Below are 20,092 nucleotides of genomic sequence, written 5' to 3'. Positions count from 1 at the left end.
CTCTCCGCGACACCCCAACCAATTACCAGACGCCTAAGTCCCCCACACACAAGATGGAATAGATCGAACGTTGGCCTCTCTCGAAGTTAGAGCCCACTACCCCTGACGGACTGCCCCCCTCTTACCCCGGGGACCCCCGCTAGACCCCTCCCCTCGCTTTGTTACTTAGCTCACTGGCCTCGACGCCCTCCACACACTGTGCTCAATGACCCCGTCCAGCCCTCCACACGCGTTTAACACCACATGCTACACTAGGAAAAGTTTCCCGTACGGTTCCAAGTTTTTAGTTACTAGTCTGTAGTTCCAATACCGGCGCACATTTCCCTTGTTGGTATCTATCACAGGGTTACAGGTTTATAACAACACACACAGGGATGACATTCACAGATGCCTCCGTCAGCACGCAATCCCACACTATGGAGTCGAGGGCCCTACTACATTACATTCAAATCTCCAATTTACACGTCTGTTGACCCTTAGGTGCAGCGAAGTTAGACGAGGTCACGACTACATGTTACAGAAGACCACTACATGTACTTCTTTTTATTGCTATGTAACCCTCTAATGTGTGGAACAATTTGTAATCACTTACTGTATCACCCCCCTTGGGGGCTTGAAATGCAAAACCTCAAAAAAAGATATAAACAAAAAAAAAGTTTATTCCAAGTTGGGGGGAAGGTGGAATGGGGGGGGGGTAAAAAACTAGATATGCATGGAACATTTTGATTCCTACTGAATCTGAAGATTCCGGGTTAGGGTTCGAACCATGCAACCTCAAGGCTTAGGGGTGAGCAACAGGCACTCTGCAGTGTTGGGGAGGCGGGAGGTTACAGATCCGCCATGCAGGAAGGCAGGGAAGAGGGATTTGAGGGTTCACAAAGCTGGGGTAAGGGGTTATTTCAGTTATGTTTCAACCCAGCCATTGCAGCGGGAGAGGGGACAACAAGACGCTATGGGAACTCACTGGGTACAAGTGGTAGTCTCTCTGCCCGGACCAATACGGAGATAACAGGGTTCACAAGCAAGACCTCGGACTCTATCACTGACACTACACACACGCGCCTCCATGAATAGCAAACTTGGAAGGGAGATAAGGTTCTTCACATGGAACGTTAATGAACTAGGAGATAAGCTTAAGCAAAGAATTGCTCTCCAATACATAAAATGTCATACGCCTGAAATAGTTTTAGTACAAGAGACCTACCTAGTTGGTAACACTTGTAAGGCTCTAAACCCGTGGGGATATCAACTAATTGCGCACGCCGGGTTCACATCTGGTTCCCGTGGGAAGGGCATCCTCATTCAAAAGACCTGCCTATTCATAGTTTGTAAAACATGGGTAGATGCCCAGGGTAGATTTGCAGCTGCCACAGGCTTATGGGAAGGGACACCCCTAAGTGTGATATCCGCATATGCTCCCCCGCACTCCAAAAATCCACACTAGGAGACTTGAGTAAATGAATCCTGGACATACCGGTGGGAACGTTGTTACTCGGACTGGTCGACATATGGCGGCAACTTCACCCCACAACCCGCCACTACACCTTCCACTCGGGAGCTCATAATACCCAGTCCAGTATTGATTATTTATTTACACACACAATAAATGCCCAGCAATTTGATGAAGCCAGATGTTTGGCTAGGGGTATCTCCGACCACTCCCCTGTCTTGGCCTGCATGCTGCTGGACTCCCATTCCACGGGTACAACCCTCCCAATCAGCCCATGGGCACTGAAAATCCTGCGCATTAAAACTGAGCTGGCGGAAGACACTAAGAGATACTTCATGGAAAACTCTGGATCAGTGACATCACCACAACTCCTTTGGGACGTTCAGAGCTGTCATAACAGGTAGAGCACTGGTGCTGATGGTAGGGCACAAAAAGGAACTGACGCGACGAGTCGTGACGTTCGAGGGGTAAATTCTGGAAGCAAAAAGGAAACTCTGACGAGCCAACGAGGCCTTAGTTCTACAGAGTCTAGAAGCCAAGAAGACTACAAGCAACTACTGACAGAGTCGGCCAGATCAAGACAAAAAAAACGCATGTCACAAGCTATATGAGCATGGGAAAAGAACAGGAAAATGACTAGCCTGGCTAGAGAAGAGGGATCAGGCCAGCCGCTGAGTCCACCATCTGCAAGGGAGGCTAGGGGAGGAGCTGACGGACCCCAGGGAGATTACGGAGGCGTTCGCGACTCACTTTGAATCAATCTACACATCCACTACCACACCCCACACCCATTAACCCCACCAGCTCTTAGCCACAATCCCAGTCACTGTCCTCTTGTCTGAGGAGCGGGAGACCCTAGAGGGTGATGTACCAGAAGAAGAATTACAGGCTGCATTCCAGGATATTTATCCAGGCAAAGCCATGGGTCCCAATGGGCTTTCTAATGAGCTCTTTAAACTCATGGCCACTAAGCTGACGCCCTTACTCCGCGAAATGTACCTGTACAGCTGTCAAAAAGGCACCCTACCTAAAGAGGTCAGACTGGCTTCAATAGTGGTGATCCACAAACAAGGCAAGCCAGCAGCGGACTGCGGGTCATACCAACCTATCTCTTTGCTTACCGCCAATGCTAAAATCCTTGCTAAAGTGTTGGCGAACAGGCTGATCCCCAAAATCTTAAAATTAGTACCCTCCGATCAATCAGGCTTTATGCCTAGCCGCAACACAGCCCTCAATCTCCCTCGTCTACTTGGAGTGTTGGGTAAGGCAGACATGATACAGGAGGACTCAGCCCTGCTTTAGCTTGACGCCAAAATGGCATTCAACACGATTGAGTGGCCCTTCCTGTTTCCGGTAATGGAGTGCATGGGCTTCGGTCCCAAATACCTGAAATGGATAACACTCCTCTACACCAGCCCTATAGCTCAGATAGTTGTGAACTGTCACACGTCTCAAACTATCCAACTAAGCAGGGGAACTCGCCAGGGATGCCCCCTGTCGCCGCTCATCTTTGTATTAGTGTTGGAACCTCTGGCGGTGTGGGTTTGGGGAGATCCCCTCTTCAGGGGTTTAAAATGGATGGAACAACATGAAGATAGAATATCCCTCTATACAAATGATATTCTAATATACCTCGCTGCTCCGGCTGCGTCAATCCACTGTCTCCATCATATATGCCCAATATTTAGCAATCATTCAGGATACACAATAAGCTGGGCCAAATCCATACTGTTTCTTATACACGGCCCAGAAACCAAAACTGCCTTAGGGATGCAAGGTCCCAGTGGCCACAGATGGATTTAGGTACTTGAGAATATACGTGACCCCAAGCTCATCGCTCTTCTACAAGGCCAATCTGTAGGTGCCCCTAACATGCATACAGGCCGATGTCGGCCACTGGCAAACCCTCCCCTTGACTCTTCTCGGTAGGGAAGCCCTCTTTAAAATGCTTTTGTAGCCTCGGTTCTTATACGCACTCCAGAATACCCCCTTTAAGGTCCGAGACTCCTATTTTTCAAACATTGAGAACGCAGTGAGGACTTTGTTATGGGATGGGAGGTCGCCACGCGTTGCACTGCAGAAGCTGACCTGGGGATGTTACGATGGCAGGATCGCCCTGCCAGACCTCAAAGTGTAATATAGGGTGTCCCAATTGACTGTAATAAACCTCTGGGTCCACGGCCCTCACACTGACCCAGGTCACCGAACAGATATTTGGCTAATGGGGCAAGGCGGATATCGCAAAGCTCTATACACAATCCCTAGGCACCTACACCTCACCGGCCTTACTGCTCGTACTGTAAAAATTTGGCACACAGTAAATAAAAACTAGGGTGACATAAGAAAATCACACAGGCTATATGCCTTTCTGGTGGCCAAAGTGGCTTGCCAGATTGGGCTTGTGCCCAGAGTTTGACAAGTGGGACTTGATAGGTATCCCTTCAGTGGGACAAGTGGTTAGCCCGAATGCTTTCAATTGCATGGTACAGGGATACAACTGGAGAAGCGTTTTAAAATATCTAGAAATAATGATAAATAATGTGCAAAGCTAATGAGACTTGAAACACAAATGTAATGCAAAAATTGCACTAGGCAATCATATTTAATATGTGATAAGCCTAATATGCTGGGACACAGCGGTATTGAAGTTAACACAGCTGAGAAATTGTAAATTCAGCATTTAAACTTGACCTGGCCCTTTTTAGCATGTTTGTTTATCCAATGAATGGTTGCTGTGCAAAAATGTTTACTTTTTGCATTTTTAGATGTTTCAACTTTAAAAGTTTCGAAAAGACCATTCTAAACTAATTAATAGTCTTGTTATTTAGAAGGTTAGAAATGAAGTTTCACAAGTGGGAAAGTGGATGTGAATGGGAGAGTGATTCATGAGAAACTTGCAAATGATAAAACTTTTATATTTTTTTATTTTCTTTATTGAGATTTGCAGTGTACAATCGCACTCATAAGTGCATGGTAATTATGTGAAGTAGGTAAATAATAACAAAGAGCGTAACCCAACATTAAACAAGGTACAAAGAGTTTCCTTCAGAGGTGATGACAATTGTGTCCATAGCGGACTTCATCAAATACAATTGCTTTTACAATTCTTGCAGTGATTCGAGGCATGTACGTATTCTTACAATCACTAATATGAAACAGCAATCTGCACCTTTTTTCAACCTCCCAGTGCAATACACCATTCAAATATATCTACGTGAGGGTTTCAGTCTCCGTCCAGGGGATATGCCAGTAAGTTGCTCTTCAGTGGATGCCAAATGTTAAGCGGGCGTGAAGTTGGTGGCAACAGTGTGGCATATATGTCGCTCATTGTGTCACAGTGAATCAGGTCATGGAGCCAGGCCCTTACAGTCGGTGTTTGTGCCCTGCCCCAATGTAGAGAGATCTGTCACCTCACGAGTAGTAGAGCGATTGCTGTGAATAGTCTTATACTTTTCTTCAAAGGTTGAACAAACCCCAGCAATGCAGTCAATGGTGTAGGGTGTATGGTCTGTTCCACCATGAGGAACTGGTGTCAGAAGATTTCCCCCCAATATGCCAGAAGGCCAAGGTGCGAGAAATCAGCATCAAGAAGCCGCACACCTAGGACACGCTTGTGAGGTGCTGAGATCCATCTTAGCGACAATTGCGGTCCGTGTATATATTTAAAGTGTAGTTGTTTATGGTGATGATTATTCAAAATATAACGCGTCTGTTCGCAGCAGTACTGCCATATTTTGTCAGTCATTGGTACACCCAGATTCCGTTCCCAGGCTGCACGCGCATTGGCGCCGACCGCAGCGCAGAGAGATAGTGAGAGGTGATATAGACGAGAAACCAAATGGGCTCCATCTGGTGAGGCTATAATTAGCTTGGGAGGGGGAAAATCCGCTGGCTCCCTCGCAGCATCCGGGACAGCCCCAATCAGGGACCCTCGGACCCTATGAAGGAGGAATCTGTCCATGTAAGGAGCATCCCCATGGGAAAGAAGTTCTTCCATGGTGCACAGTCGTGAATCTTTGAACAAATGCCCAACCTCCCAGAATCCATGTCTAGCTAATGTACGCTTGGTAAGGATTTCAGTGGTGGGGGTAGCCACCGATTATCTGCTAATGGTATATTGGCCGAGTATAAAAATTCCGTTTGTAAATACTCTCACAGTTTGTCCACGTCAAGCACATAGTGGACAGTGTCTGAATTTCAGAGAAGCATCGGTGCAGGCCCTGTGGCAATATAGCGGATAACGGATTGGGATGCATCTGGGATTGCTCTGGTTTAAGATACTGGAGTCGGGCATTAGGATGATACCAGTAATATGTAAAGTGGACTTGAGTGACGAGATAATATAAATAAAAGTCAGGGACTCCAAATACCCCCATTCATAAGGCATAATTAGGGTGTTACAGCCTATACGCAGTTGTTTACCAGCCCAGACAAGGCGCATGAGCAAGGTCCGGAGTGTATCAAAACATGTCATGGTGAGGGCGATGGGAATGTTCAAAAAGAGATGTAAAGAATGCGGGAAAACCACAATTTTCAGTATGGCGATTCTACCCACCATGGAAAGGGGAAGTCTGATCCACCACTCGACCTGTGTTGTGAGTCAGCCTATTGCCAGACAATAGTTAAGGTGAATCACCTCAAATGATACTTTGGGGGGTCAATACACCACTTCAGGGGGAATTCAAAATCTTCTAGAGTGGTGGCCGGTGTCATGGGGAAGAATTCTAATTTAGTCCAATTAATGACCGGTCACGAGTATACTCCAAACCGGACCACCTCACGCAATAGTGGGGACAGGTTCATTGCTGGGTTCCGCACAAACAGCATGATGTCATCGGCATAAAACAAGGTGGCAAGGTGTCCCGTGTGAAATTTTAAGCCACAGTGGAGATGACTCTCCTGTATGTGTCTTCCCAGAGGATCCATAGCTACAATAAATAATAGGGGCGAAAGGGAGCATCCTTGTCGGGTGCCACGTGTCAAAGGAAATTGAGCTGTTATTTCACCGTTCAACTTCAGACAGGCAACTAGGCCGGAGTATAAATGTTGTACCAAATTCAGAAATCTGATTGGAAAACCAAGTTTCTGTATCACTGTGTACAGGAAAGGCCACTCTAGCGAATCGAAGGCCTTCTCAGCATCGAGTAGAATGGCCGCAGCCGGCAAAGTAGGTTCTATGTGGTTCATCACTGAAAATATGGCATGCAGGATAAATGCAGTGGATCTACCAGGAACAAAACCCGCTTGAAAATGGCACAATATATTATCGACTAGCAATGATAGACGGGTAGCCCTTATCTTGGCAAAAATGTGATAGTCATGATTAAGTAAGGACAATGGTCTATACGATGTACAGTGACATGGGGATTTCTCAGGCTTGAGCAGAAGCGTGATAATAGCTTTGCGCATGGTAGTCGTGGGGCTAGTTTGTGTTGATAGGCTTTATAGAACTCCCCCAAAAGACCATTAGAGCCGGGAGCTTGGCTACTGTTCAAATCCCTTATCGCCTGTTTAATTTCATCTTCATCTATAGGGGAGGCCACAAAATCATGCTGACCCTCTTCTATTCAGAACATAGCTGCCTCCTGCAGATAATCCGCCAGGGCTTGTCCTTCTGGGGATTGCGTGTGGTATATAAATGAGTATAGTAAGAAAGAAAAACAGCCGTAAGGTCCATTCCCTTCTTCAATGGGGTATCGGTGTCCATGTCTTGATGTGTGATAAACGCCAACTGATATTGAGGCTGAAGAAGTCTGGCGAGTGTCCTGTCGGGCCTCTCACCCTCCCCGTATGCTCGGGCCATCGCATAGTTGCCAGGATATTTAACTTTTTTGAAGGCTAATTCATTGAATTCGGTCAGTAGTGTTGCTCATTCGGGTAGTATCTGGGACAAAGCGGTAGTCTGTGCAGTTATGTGCATATCTTTAATTTCCCCTCTACAACCTCCAAATATCTCTGCATAGAGCACAACACACCAGCAGGCGTAGAGATACAGACCCCCTGTATATACGTCTTAAAGGCATCCCATAATATGGATTGTGAAGTCACTGTTCCCTCATTTATCAAGAAGTATTCCCTAATGGTGTCACCCACCTCAGCGTGAAAAACCGAGTCAAGCAGAGCCATGGCAGGGAACCTCCATAAAGCTGTTGCTTTGGGATCATGGGGAATTCAATTGCGTGCAGACCCGGAGCATGATTGGACAATGCACGGGCCAGATATTCAATTGTCTGGACTTCCAATAGAAGACGCGGTGTGGGGTACCAGTGGTCGATCCGGGACCAAGAAACGTGAGGGGCGAATAAAATGAATAGTTATGGCCCGTTGGGTGTCTTGTGCACCAATGAGCTGCCAACAATGCGGACTGCAATAGTGTGGTAAGGTCCTGTGTTGCATGTAGTTTCGTGATGCGCCCTGCACCAGTAGTGTCTGTTGTGGGATCTAATGAAAGATTAAAGTCCCCACCCATGAGTATATTGTCTGCATTAATGGTTCAATCTGTGCGGCAAGCTTGGGAAAAAAGTCAGTTGTATCAAAGTTTGGTGCATATTCGTTAACTAAAAGAAGTGTTTCCCATCCACGCAAACCTAGCACTAAAATATACCTGCCTTTGTAGTCTGTCACCACCTCCGAGACCTCAAAAGGTAGAGATCAATGGACCAATATACATACTCCATTTGAATACGAGCTATATCTGGGAAAGAAATGGTGACTGCCCATGACTATAAAAATCTGTGAACCGGGAGTGGTGCATAGTGTGTCTCTTGGAGAAAGGGTAGTTGGATAGAGTGCCTGGACAGATAAGCTAGGACCTGACTTTCCTTCCTGGGATTAGAAAGCCCTCTCCCATTCCTGGATAGACATTTAAGGCAAAGAGCAAAGCCGCGCTCACCAGGGGAAGTCATGTAAACTGCGCAAAATGTGTCACTGCATCAGCAATGTAAAGAAACGTTGCTCTGTACCAAAAGTCAATAAAACAGTTAACTATGAAAAACAATCCCACCCTGCCTCACTCACCCACATCGGATACACAAAAAGAAGCACCCGGTCAATCCCAATTGAAATTGGACAAAGAGAAGTGAAAGGAAAGAGAGAGGGGACGGGAGGGGAGAAATGAAGAGAGCAGGAACACATCCTGAAGGGGTTAGGTAACACTCCAAAGGAGCCGCCTATGCAGGGAAGGAATAAAGAACTGGGTCATTTCGGCTCAATATTTAACTGTTCTGCAGCTAGGAGTGTACAGAGCGGGCGATTCTGCAAAATATATTCACGACTCACAGACCATGTACAATGTTCCTCTGTTGTCTCAGATACAGATCACAGGTCTACTCTGTTCCATATCGGGCGATAATGGTGCTCCAATTGCACCCTGGGTCATGAAGCGGCCATCAGATGCTAAGAGTTAGGGTCTTGGTCTCCACCATGCCTTTGCAGCTTGTTTGCATTCTCGTGCTGTTTCCATAACTTCCCAGCTTCTTCGGGGTGTCAAAGATATGTGCTTTGCCACCAATCTGGATGCGAAGTCGAGCCGGGTATAACATTGCGTACTTGATATTTGCTTTTTGGACGGTGCGCTTAATGTCCATGTATTTACGACGCACTTCTTGCACAACTGGTGTAAAATCTGGGAAAATTGTGATGCCAGATCTTTGGAAACTGAGCGAGTCACGCTCCTGCAACAGCCGGACCATGGCGTCCCGGTCATGATGTAGGTATGTATGTATGTATGTTTGTTCTTATATAGCGCTCGACTTACCCTAGGGCATCTCAGCGCTTGCCTTGGGAACCCGTCCTGGCTTTTCCCTGTGAGATAACCCGTACTGGGCATCCCCAAGGTGAAAGCCAGGCATCCCGCCGCGGGGGGGGGGGGGCGTTGTGGAGATTAAGCAAGCTAATGCCCAGAGATGCAGAGTATGAACCCGTGATTAGAGTGGGCACCGAAGCGAGAATTATCGAGTCCGTGGACAATTGGGCTCAAGACCCTGCCGCGTCGGGAATTGAACCCTGGTCCAGGGTCTGACCTCTGCTTCAGGGTATGCCTCCTCTAACCAGTGAGCCGATAATTAAGGATCCTGGCAATGATCAGTCTCGGAGTCCTGCCCGGCGACGGTAGGGCCCCTAATGTCTGATGTGCTCGCCCCACAGCAAAGGTGCCAGAAAAGGCCGCCCTTCTATAGAAATCCAAGAGGACGGTCTCCACGGTTTTAGCCATAGGGCCCGTATCTGTGGACTCTGCCATTCCCGCGATGCAGATGTTATTTCTGCGCGAGCCCACTTCCAAGTCCTCTGTTTTGATAGGGGATAGCGAGTTGTTTAACCAGGCTCTCTGCCCTCTCCAGCTGCTTCTGAAGAGTGGGTAGTGCACCCTTCAAAGCAGAGATTCGTTGCTCGGCACCATCGATTCAGGTATATTGTGCCTCCAGATGCCTATGGATGTGATCAACTCAGATGGTAAGGGTGCAAATGGCTTGAACGCAGGCCTGCAATTCAGCCATGATTGCGGCTGTGCCTTCTTACTGGTGTCGCTCGGTCTCAGTGGTGCCCTCGGTCTCCTCATGCCTAGGAGTCTTCCTGGCCTCAAACTTTAATTGGCGTGGTTTGGGGTCAGTGCGTCCCATTTTGTTAATTCGAAAGCAGACACTGTAACACCCAAGTCGGACCACAATGAGTAGGGCGCACTGATGCTCCGTGTCAACTCACCCACAGCACACAGGTCCCAGCGCAAAAAGGTTACGAATCTCCCGCTACCGTTAAGATATTTAATGCTGGGGGGGCACATGCTGCAAGAGAGTCAATTGTTCAGTGTAGCAAATGGTGGTCCGCTGGCCTCAATGAGCCAATGAAAGAGGAGAGGCCCAGGGCGTAAATAATCTGTAGTAGCATGCTTTTTCAGTCCCCCGATGTTTAAAATATCTCTACCATTCCTCAATCTCCCAGCGTAGTAAAGATAAACTCAAGGGGAACAAGGGAGGGAGATGTGGCCTAACGCTGCTGGTGGAAGCACCGCAATTGATTTGGGGGAAGAAGGGCTGCCTAGGTTACATTGCGCCTCCTACCTCACAGACTGTCTGCAGCAGGAGAGCATTTCCCGATCAGCAGTGTCCACAGCAGGAGGTTTCAGCGTGGCCCGCAACGTCCAGACAGATCTGCTCACCATTTTAAGTCTCCTGAGCTGGAGTCAGCCTGTAGTCCGCCTCGCGCTCTCCAGTCCCCACCCTCGGCTCACCTGAGACCCCTGTCATCTCAGGGCCTCAGAAGAGCTGCGTCTGGCCAGGGAGCGCGGCGCGCTCGATCTGATCGGGAACTTGGCGTACGTCAAATATGGAAAAATATTACTATTGTTTTGTTCAAATTTTGTTATATTAAAACTGGTCAACCCTTGCACATTGAGATTGTGCAGTGGCTCAATCCATTTATTTAAACCAAATAATGTATTTCCATTAATGCGTCGGCACAGTTAATCTTGAAGGTCAGTGTAGTATAATTTAATGACTTGCTTCACAATTGCGGGGACTGCATAGTACTGGGACTCTTTCTCAGACATGGACATAGTCTTAGAAATATATATAAATTATGGAATGTGAAAAATATTTTACAGATTCCTGTGAAATAAGGATTTTATCATTATAATGACAATCCCCAAACCACTCTACAGACTGACTAGGCTACTACGATTATGACCCATTGACTTCTTAAAGAAGCGCTACCACAGAAACTGATGAACTGAATTGCACTACATTTGGCCGGAAGCTAGATCTTGGTACAGAGATTGTGCTTTTGTGATTTGGTGTAATTCTGTTCCGTAGGTTTTGAGAAATTGAGGTTAAAAAATATTTGTATATCTGGATGTTCGATCCGCAAGAAGCTCGCAAGAGTCTCGCAGGAGCAACAATTTCTAAATTGAGTATCCTGATTGGCCTAGGGACCATTGTTTTCCTAGAGCCATCTCGCTCCCACGGGAGTCAGGCTTCCACGTGGGCGGGTGCTCAGATTACCAGCCAGCAATATGAGAGAATTGTTTCTGGCAGCGATTAACCGAGTCTAGGATTCAGTACCCTATCCTGAAATTGAAAAGAAAACAGTATAAGGGGGTAGTGTAGGGATACCCTGACCCCTAGGGCCCATGAGGGAACCCAGAGGGATCCCCCAGGGCTAAAAAGAAAAACAGGTTGGCAAAAAGTGCCTTAATCCCAGTAGACTCTACCAGGATAAAAAAAAAAATAGATGGCAGCAGGGCCGCATTCAATAACTATAACCCCTGGTAACCCCACCCATTGTTTTCATGAAGGGGGGGCCTAAATTCAAGAACTCAAAAATCACTCTCTCTGCCTGCATACACCCGTCCATATCTGACTCCCAGTCAGTATGGCATAGTGGGACCCCTCCCTTCCATGTACGTGCTATATTACGTTTCGCCACCATGCAACCCAAAGAAACCCATAATCTTTCTCAGCGGGAAAGGTCAGTGGCCTACCAGATATTTAAAAGACAGAGTCGGGGGAAAAGAGCAATAGGTACCTTACTAATCTGGTACAAGTCCGATACGACCCTCTGCCAATACGGTTGAAGGACCAGACATTCCCACCACTGACGCTTTTACGCTGCGCATTGATTTTAAATGCAATTTTCACTGTATTTTTCGTTATGCAGGTTACTAACCTGAGTTTTGGGTTTCAGAGGTGAGCATCTGGCTGGGGGCTGATCGTGGTCGCGGGTTCCCAGCGGTAGCGGGCGCCATCTTTGCTTGGGCTGACCTCCACCATACTCTATCCCTGACACTCCACCGACGCTCCGCCCCTATTTAGGAGCGCGACTTTCCCTCGCCTAGTGTTTGTAAGTAGCCCGGTGGCAGAGGGCTGGCTTGCGGATGCTGAGAGAGCTCTTTTATTAAATATCCTGAACCTCGCCCCGCCGATTGGGAGCGCAGGCGCTTTTACGCTGCGCATTGATTTTAAATGCAATTTTCACTGTATTTTTCGTTATGCAGGTTACTAACCTGAGTTTTGGGTTTCAGAGGTGAGCTGCTGGCTGGGGGCTGATCGTGGTCGCGGGTTCCCAGCGGTAGCGGGCGCTATCTTTGCTTGGGCTGACCTCCACCATACTCTATCCCTGACACTCCACCGACGCTCCGCCCCTATTTATACGGGCAGTATGTGTCAGCGCAGCGGACGATTGCAGCGGGCGCGACGAAGGTGCGCCGGAGTTGCGCCTGAGTTAAGCCCGTCTGCGCCCGTCCGCGGCCGGCCGGGGCAAGGGGCACGCCACTCTGCCTCTCTCCTTACTTATTCCCGCTCCTCCCTTATTATGTGTCATGACCTCGCACTCCCTTCCCCTGAGTCATCCCCTAGGCTCGCCTCACTCGGCCTGCTCACGGCCAGAAAATCCTTTCCAGAGATCATTTCCCCCCGACTTACCGCCAAGCTACCAGCCCCGGGGCCCAGGTCCTGTACTTCTCCATCGGTAAGAGCCCTAAAATCCTCTCTGTCAGTGATGTACCTTAACACCCGGTCCCTGGTCAGCCACCAGTCAGATATTTTTTATCTCCTGGGGTCGGAACAGCCGGACATTTTGTTTCTGACCGAGACCTGGCTCACAGATGACTCTTCCCCCGATATCCTGGCGGCCATCCCCCTGGGATATTATATTCTGCAAGTCAATCGTTCCTCTGGTAAAGCTGGTGGAGGGGTTGCAGCCATTATTAGACACCCAATTCGTTTCTCCCCAGTGCCCACCACCAGTATTCCCATGACTGATTCCCTGGTACTCAGACTGGAGCAGCCAGGGTCATCTCTCATATGCGTCCTGGTCTATCGTCCCCCCCAATCCATGCCCAGTTTCTCGGCCCAGTTTGGTGATCTTATCTCCCAGCTCACCATCAAAAACACTAACGTTTTGGTTCTGGGAGACTTCAATTACTGGCCGTCGGATGCCCATGAAACCCCAGGCTCACTGGCCTTTTCAGACCTCATGCTAGGCTTAAACTGCACTCAACACATACACTCACCCACCCATGTCAAGGGCCACACTTTAGACCAGGTTTGGACCTCCTGCCTGGACATCTCTGCACCCCTTATTCTCCCCTGCCTTTGGTCAGACCATTTTTTAATTACTTTCACTTTAGCTATGCCCTCCCCTGCTACCAAGGTCCGAGAAACCAACTTCTTGGCACGCAATTGGAACAGGGCTGACTTAAACAAATTCACCTCCCTTCTTAGTTTATCTGCCCCACCCACCACTGGATCTTTTGTTTCTATCGATTCTCAGACACAGGGTCTCACTCACTGGCTTACCTCTGCTGCTGACTTGGTGGCACCCTTAAAACTAGTCAGAGCGAGGCGTAGTCATGACGCCCAGAGGTGATTTACCGAGGACCTCAGAGCCCAAAAACTTGGTCTTCGTCAGGCAGAACGGCGCTGGCGCCGGGGGTACTCCCCCGAGACTAAAGAGATATTCTCCTCCCTGCTTAGAGAGTATAAATCAGCCATAGCTTTGGCTAAATCTCTCTATTTCTCCAACAGAATTTTGGATTCCTCAAACAAATCCAAGGATATATTTTCAATTGTTGAGGAACTGTCTAATCCGGTGAGAGTCACTATTGCGCCCCTCCCCTCCCAGTCCCTATGTGATTCCCTGAACCAATTTTTTGTGGAAAAAATTGTTAAGATTAAAACTAGTATCTCTGCCCAAGCCCCGCCAGTCCCCTCTTCGCCTATTGTTTCCTGCCATCATCTCAACACCAATATTCTAACTCAGATTCCCCCTATCTCGAAAGTCAACTTTCTTTCACTCTTGCACAAAGTCTCTTCTGGTTCACCTGGCGACTGTTGCCCCCCCTCGGCCCTTCGGGAAGCCTTTACTTCCTGCCCTGAACCCCCCTGGCCCTTTTAAACAACTCTCTGACCACTGGGGAGGTTCCTTGCTCCTTTAAACAGGCTGAGGTGGTCGCCATCCTAAAAAAACCCTCGGCAGACCCCTCCATCATGAGCAACTATCGCCCTATATCCCTCCTCCCCTTCCTCAGTAAAGTCCTGGAGTGGCATGTAACCCAAACCCTTAGCACTTTGGTGAGCACTCGTGCGTCTTGGACCCCCAGCAGGCCGGGTTTAGACCTGCGCATTCCACAGAGGCAGTTATCCTCTCCGTGATGGAGGAACTGCGCAGAGGGGCCGACACCAACATCTGTCAGGCCCTGGTCCTCTTGGATCTGTCGGCCGCCTTTGACACGGTCGACCATGGTATTTTGGTCGACCGTGTCAGAGAGGCTGGCATCCAGGGTACCGCCCTGGACTGGGTTCAGTCTTTCCTGACTAAACGCCAACAAGCCGTCAGGCTGTCCCAGTTCTCCGCTACTCAGGTCGAGCTGACCTGCGGCGTCCCGCAGGGCTCCTCTTTGTCCCCCCTCCTTTTTAATTTGTACCTGGTTCCTTTAATCCGTTCCCTTCGTGGGTTGAGTGTCACCGCGTTTAATTACGCGGATGACATTCAACTGGTCTTTACCATTGATTCCTCTGACAAATCAATCACTACTTTTCAAAACACGCTCTGCTTCATTAGCAATTGGATGAGCTCAAACCACCTGAAGCTCAACCCCGACAAGACCGAGCTGGTTCTTGTCGGGGGACCCTCCAATCCTTGGCAACCTTCCTTTTGGCCGGCATGTCTGGGCAGCCCTCCTTGCCCAGTCAACTCAGCCAAAAGCCTGGGAGTCGTCATTAGTAACGATCTTTCTATGACGCCCCAGATCAGCGCAGTAGTGTCCTCCAGCCACTTCCAACTCAGGAAAATCCGCAAAATCTCTCGCCTACTCACTACCGAGGCCCTTACTTTGGCCTTGCTTGCGTTAGTCATTTCTAGGCTTGACTACGCAAACGCGCTGTATGTAGGCATTCCTGACTACCAACTCAAGAGACTTCAGTTGATCCAAAATCAGGCTGCCCGCTTGATCTACCACCAACCTAGAGATCAACACGTTCGTCCTCTCTTAAAAAGTCTCCACTGGCTCCCGGTATCTGCTCGCTGTAAGTTCAAGTTAGGCTGCATTATTTCAAAATCTCTTGCAGGTCACGGTCCCCTTTTTATTTCTTCCCTTCTCCACCCGTATGTTCCTCTTCGCAATCTTCGGTCATCCCAGATGGCCCTGCTATCAGTTCCCAGATTTAAGAGGAAGAAACACAGTGGCCTTAGGTTTTCATTTCTAGCTTCATCTTTTTGGAATTCCCTTCCCCTTCCTCTTAGGCTGCCTTCTCCGTACTCCAGGTTCAGATCCCTCCTTAAAACCTTCCTCTTTACCGAGTCTTATAATTAGTTTCCGCTTTCACGCTCTTTTCACTACTCCCTCAGCACAAGCGCCAAGAAACCTAACGGTGTTAGTCGCGCTCAATACATTTTTTTAACATAACATAACATGATGCAAATAGGTACCAACATGACCGCATCCCCTAGTGCAAGGCGTGGAGTCCAGCAAACCCATATTGACCAGCGAAGCACTTGTATAATAAACTCTATGGAGTAGTTTAAGCTGTATATGTTTGAAAAAGGAACAAATCTCCACCTCGCGGAGGTAGGCGAAGGTCTTCCGCCAGTCGTCATCTTCCATGCCCCCAATGTCGGTCACACATTTGGAGCGAAGTCTATCCTGGGCGTCAGGTGTGTTGTTCAGGATTTTATGATAGGTTAGTGAGATGGCCTTCTCTTGGAGGTAGTCATCCCCTGGAGCCTATCTTCCAGGGGTGTGGAGACTGGTAGGTCTATTCCTTTAGGGATTGCCCGGCTAATAGCATTGCGGGCTTGGAGGTAGCGAAAGGTCTCCCTCTCTGCAGTTGATAGTGTCTCTGCAGGTCAGCAAAAGGAGTCACTCCACCCGCCTTCCACATATCGCCAACCATATCGTACCCTGGGTACCTAGACAACATCCCCAATCGGCATGAGCCAAGCAACGGGGTCACCACTGTTTTTCCATCCAAGAGCAGCTGTTGCTTTGTTCCACAGAGCCACTGTGGTGGAAGTTGGGAAGAATCTGGGAGAGAATTTCAAACCGCCATAAAGTGCCCTAAGATAGGTACCTGGGAGTATGTCATGTCTGTCCATCCTACTGCGGGGTCAGCAATAGGACGATGTGTCCAGTGGTTCAGGACCATGTGCTAAGAGGCCCAGTAGTAGGATGCTAGGGCCGGCAAGGGAATGCACTGTCATACCAGCTTTTTGTAAGCTTAGTAAGGGCAATACAGGGAGCTCCACCATCCCAAAGTAGGGCGTGCACCTCAGCGTCAACAGATTGAAAGTAGCAAGGCGGAACCATGGGCGGAGTATTCTGTAGGACATACAGAAAGCACGCTAGTGCCATCATTTTGTAGAGGGCAGCTTTACCTAGTAGCGTGAGCGGCAATGTTTTTCAGTGCTGTATATCTGCCCGAAGGCAATTTAGGGGTGGTGTTGGATTCCACTCAGCCCACACACTGCAGGAACGAGGTATTATAAGATATGTTGATGTGCCCTACCGCCACGGGTTCTTATTAATCTTTGTACTCTGTGTGGAATAGTCCCAGATACTGAATCACCTGTAGACTCACCAGTTGGACCCTTGAAAAACCTTGACCTTTTAAGGAGAAATCGTATACCCTTCCCGTGTGAGAGAGTCCGCACACGGCTGATATCCTCACAGTTCTCGCATTTGGGGAAACCAAGATTAGCTAGACTTGGTGAAACTGCCCCTTTCTCCCTTTCTTGTCCTGATGAAGACTCGCACGGCCGAGGTGTAAATTACCCATTGGGCTACAAGACGAGTCTAAACGTCGACGCTCACCCTTTGATCTCACCCTGGACCTTGACTGTTTTTCAACTGACGTGCCCGTTTTGGAATTTATATCCATTTGGTGTACTTATAAACTATACATATGAATTATACTTAGGCCGGGTGAATATATTTTTGGACGGTGATTTGTAACCGGTCTTCCTATTGTCTTCAAACAACTGTAATTATTTTGTCACGAATTTCTGATTCCTCTCTTTCTCTTAAACACATATATCATTCTTTATCACTTCTATCTATGCACATTCCCTTTTTTGGGGGCACACCCACCTATGAATATATTTATTGTATTGTTGTGATCCTTTGGCAATAATGAGTTGATATTTTGCCATTTTTTTGGATAAAGCAATGAATTACAATTGCTTGGTAATAATTCAGTCTGTTGCTCTTTGTTTTGTTTTTTTGTATGGTATTTATTACTATGAGCTGGTGATTGATTATATGCTCTGAAATTACTTGACTAATTAACTAAGTATTGATTTATGCATTTCTTAATTGAGGTCTAGGACCCTTGTTTTTCTCAAATCGCATAATACCCAGGTCCCCGACCAGATTGGGTCAACCCCATTTTTCTAAATGGAAGAGTGACATAACAGTGGCCCCCTTTGCAGAAGCCTCGGCAGTGGTCGCGGCATTGCCCTGGTTCGGACTCGCCTCGAACTGCCCCTGTGTTGGTGTGCCCCACCGAGCTGCTCCGGCCTGCTACCTGCGGCGTCCTGGGGAAGTTGGTGGAGGACTGAGGAGATGGGCGATTGCTGATGGGGCCCTGAGGCGGTGAGTGGCGCAATTAGGAAGCGGGTGCTGATTAAAGGCGCCGGACAGTGATCTTAGTTGGGGCTGACTCTCCCCCAATACGCTTGTGCAGGGGTCTAGTGGTGCGGAGGGAAGTGTGTGCGCCTGATACCCTGGGGAAGAGGACTACTGCCTGAGTGGTGCTTCCATCCTCTGAACTCTTTGGCCCCCACTGGGCCGCCTACAGCTCACCAGGGGAGGGGGCACACCTGGGGGCTCATCGGACGCAACACGCTACAGGTGCCCCTAAGCCAACCAAGAGAGGGCCCATCGCTGAGTGACTGAGCGGACAGCAGTCAGACGCTGAAGGTGTGCGACATACCGGCTTGCCTCACCACACTGGCACACGGACTTTGGTCCACACAGGTGAGGGCTACTGATGAAAAGTGGGGAGCACTGACTGCGGCGGCTCTGGCCCTATCCTCTCCTCCCTGAGCCCTGCCCTTGCTTGTAAGGCCAAAGGGGTTAGTGACCATTACCCCTGGGAGGAGGACTGTTGTGCTGACCCTGCACCCTGCGCTCATAGACCTCACCAGGACTGCCCGGTGATCGCTTCCGAGGTGACTGCCTGACGCCTTTCCATACATGCCGACCTGGAGGGTGTCCACTGTCCCTGAAAAGGTCACGCCTCACGCCATTGCAGTGGGAAAGGTGCGCCGCTGCCCAGTGAACACCGGGAGAAGAGGCTTGCTGTTCCCCCTGCGCTGCCCCTAGTGACTGCGGGCTCTGCACTGCCAACACAAGCTACCAAGCTGCTGCCCCAGTAGGCCGCCACCTTACTGATCAACGAGCCTGACACTGGGTAGAGCGCACACGGCGCTGCAATGATGCGCACCAACAGAGATAAAGACGTTTCAGCACCAACTACTAAAGAAACCACTGTGGTGGCCATGTGGGGCAAGGCAGGCACGTCTGCTGCGACTGAAGTGGCCCCTCAGGCTAAAGGGGACTCACCTCCGGTTACGCAGGCATTTATGGCCTACTTTATGTCCGAATTGAAAAGCGAGAACGGCTCCCTGCGCACCGAATTACACTCCTGTGTTAGGTAACTCAGGAAGGAGGTTATGGATTTGGGCGAGCGAGTGGACGGACTGGAAAAAACAGTTGACACGTGCACGAAGGAACAACTGTGGCAGCATCTGGCCACCTTGGAGGACCACATAGAGTTGCAGCTGAAGCAGGAGGACTTGGAGAATCGGAGTCGCCGGAATAACCTCCGCATCCTGGGGGTTCCTCTTGCGGCAGAAGGGAAGGACATCATGACCTATGTGGCACGAGGTCTGGGGGGATAACGATAACTCCCCACCGGCTTTGGACAAGGCCCACCGGGTTTCCAGGCCCGCGGGTCGGTTGGGTCTCCTCCCGGACATTTTAACCAGATTCCACTTTTACACGGAAAAGGAGGCCATCCTTCGGGCGGCGAGAACCAAGCAGGACCTCAAATACTACGGGAACAAGATTCAGATATTCCAGGACTAGTGCCTAATACACTGAGACACCGCCGTCACTTCAAATCTGTGACGGACAAGCTGCAGAGCTTGGGCATCTCGTACCAGTGGGGACACCCGTTTGTTCTTATCTTTCTCTGGGAATTCAAACGTCGAGTAATACGATCCTACCAAGAGGCAGCTCAGTTGCTCTGACTTCCGGGCTCACGGTCTGTCAGCCCCATCCGACCTCCCCCTTCTACATGAGTGCCCGCCAAGCAATCTTGGTCCACTGTACACCGGCGTAGACGTTCACCACCTTTGGATGAACAATCATCTTCACAGGCCAAGCAGGACATTATTGAGCACATCCGGTCCCTGAAGGGGTTCAAGACGGAGACAGGCTTGGAATCCTCAGTCCCATGATGTACAGCGCATGTGCTCATACTCAGCTCTGGCACCTTTGTGGAGGACCATAGCTCTCATCTGGTGGATTTTAACCTCTGCCGCTGCATTTTCGGTGCCCCCCCAACTTCTCTCACACAGGGTGGGGGAGGTCGGAACCTCCCACTTGGCTGAACTCGATTACAGCAGAAGACATACCCCTCACCTGTT

Source organism: Lissotriton vulgaris, chromosome 7 (assembly GCF_964263255.1).
Source record: "Lissotriton vulgaris chromosome 7, aLisVul1.2, whole genome shotgun sequence".
Classification (NCBI taxonomy): domain Eukaryota; kingdom Metazoa; phylum Chordata; class Amphibia; order Caudata; family Salamandridae; genus Lissotriton; species Lissotriton vulgaris.
The sequence above is the reverse complement of the archived record's forward strand: the minus strand, read 5'-3'. Positions refer to the sequence as shown.